The sequence below is a fragment of the Myotis brandtii genome, unplaced genomic scaffold (genome assembly GCF_000412655.1).
Source record: "Myotis brandtii unplaced genomic scaffold, ASM41265v1 scaffold40, whole genome shotgun sequence".
NCBI lineage: Eukaryota > Metazoa > Chordata > Mammalia > Chiroptera > Vespertilionidae > Myotis > Myotis brandtii.
In genome coordinates, this window is record NW_005365372.1 from 2,362,938 (window position 1) to 2,365,295 (window position 2,358).

General features: G+C 33.8%; 1 protein-coding gene across 1 annotated transcript in view; it reads right to left on the minus strand.

Annotated features, from left to right (window-relative positions):
- Positions 1–2,153, minus strand: part of LOC102252127 (uncharacterized protein CXorf21) — a 3,370-nt gene extending 1,217 nt beyond the window's left edge. The window contains exon 1 of the mRNA XM_005873241.2: positions 2,074–2,153. The gene's annotated coding sequence lies outside the window, so the exon portion shown is untranslated. The remainder of the gene's footprint in view (positions 1–2,073) is intronic.
- Positions 2,154–2,358: the final 205 nt, after the last annotated feature.

The following is a 2,358-nucleotide window of genomic DNA, read 5'->3' on the forward strand; positions in this document are numbered from 1 at the left end:
TTATATGCATGCATACAAGTCCTTTGGTTTATCTCTTACCCTCCCACCCTCCCCTAACTTTTTAATATTAGGTAATTTATTTATCATTCCTGGGTCTCAATTTTCCTATTATTTAAATGGTGATAACACTCCCCTGCTTTAATCACAGAATTATTGTCAGGATATTATATGATGTACATGCAAGTGTTTTAAAAAGTACAAACTTATGCATCATCTTTATTTCATCTTTTTCTCTGCAAATGACTGGATCTTCTAGAGCAGCGGTTCTCAACCTGTGGGTCGCGACCCCTTTGGCGGTCGAATGACCCTTTCACAGGGGTCGCCTAAGACCATCCTGCATATCAGATATTTACATTACGATTCATAACAGTAGCAACATTACAGTTATGAAGTAGCAACGAAAATAATTTTATGGTTGGGTCACAACATGAGGAACTTATGTATTTAAAGGGTCAGAAGGTTGAGAAACACTGTTCTAGAGCTAAAGAGTCATACAACCAAACACGTATGGTGGGTACATCGCTTGCAATCTGGGGTCAGAGTTGCAGCCTGAAGGAAGTGTGTAAAAAGAATGAAGGCTGTGGGTTTTAATCCATAGGTAGCTGGACATAAGGCCAAGAGTTTCCAAAAACACTGAGAATTCAAAAGCATCACTTGGTATCCCATATTGATAACAAGCCATGATAATGACTATGTATTAAACTATTGAGAGAGAAAGAGAGAATGAGTGACTAAATCACACTAAACCATTTGATGCTGTCTTAAATGACAGGTTAGTAACAGTTATGGCTAGGTCCTATGCATAGTTTAGTCATAAAGGGAAGTTACAGCAAACTAGGCCAGCACAGTATTTCCGTCTTGTCTAATTAATCAATTTCAGCCTCCCCTCTTGTTCCTTGGACAAAAAGAAAGAGTAAAAAGAAGAAAAGGAGAGATTGAAAGGAGAAACAAAGTAATGGAAATATATCAATCACTTTTTTACCTTGAAGACGTAGAAAAAGGCCAGCTTATATATTTATATTCATTCCAGAACCTGTTCAATGTTTTATAATGTAATGTTCCATAAAAATAAATAGATCAAACAATAAAAAAGTACAAACTTATACAAATGTTTAATGATATATGTATTTATATTCAGCTGTCACAAATGATTTATTTTAAAGTTATTAATGCACCTAACCCTTTCTTTTTCAAAAATAATTTTTGATGTTGACACTGTTGTAGATGTCCTGCTTTGTCTCTTCAAATAGTCAACTTAAAATCAAGCCTGCCATTAAGACCTTGGTCTTAGTTTAACTGTGTTTTAATTACTGTAATTTAAATCACACAGTGAAAAAAACTTACTACGCCTTAAAATGAGTACAAGGAATGAATATTTAATTATACATAGTTTAAACTCATGAATACTTTCAGGTTTAAAATATAAATATAGCCACTTACTTTTCAATAATCTAACTTGAAATAGAAATTCATAGAGATGGAAAGTGGAAAAGAGATTGTCGGGGGCTGGTGGTAGAGGGGAACAGGGAATTAGTGTTTAATGGGCACAGAGTTTTAGTTTTGCAAGATGAAAAATTTCTGGAATCATAGTGGTAATTGTTGTACAACAACATGAAAGTACTTAATGCTCTTGAATTGTACACTTAAAAACAGCTAAAATAATAAATAAATAAATAAATAAATAAATGTTTTGCCAAATTCACTACCATCCTTTTTTCTTTTGTCTTTCCCTTTCTTTTGACCTTCTCTCTCTCCCTTCACCTTCCCTCACTCCCTCCCTCCTTTCTTCCCCTCCTTTCTCCCTTCTTTTTGACTTAAATCTTATTTCTCAAAGCACTTAATTCAGTCTTTTGCATGGTTTGGCCTGCAATTTTAAGAATCTCAATTTTTCTATACATTCTACAAGTGTGAGAAAAGACAAAGGAGACTTGATTCAAGACACAATTTTCCTTTATAGGACTATAGTGTCTACTATAAATGTTTCCAAGAAACATATTATTCTCATTTAAATGTTTTTTTTTTGGAAAAAAATCAAAAAAATACAGCACAAAATATGTAAGAATTTAGATTTACCTTTTCCAAATATCAAGATACTTAAAGATTCAGTCTTCTGAGATTCCAACACTCCAAACACAGGAAAAGTTCCTTTTGGCTTCTTTGTTTCTTAGCTTTTGGTTTACACCTCGGAAAGATAAGCTCAACCACACAAAATGAAATGGTTCTGCTTTCCATTCATGCCCTAGGACTGAACCAAACTAACAGGAAAATGATGTGGGCTGATCTCATATATGGTATGCTGATGAAGATCACAAACCAAAAGAGGATCTTGAAAGTTTTTATTCAAGATGCAAATGAAAT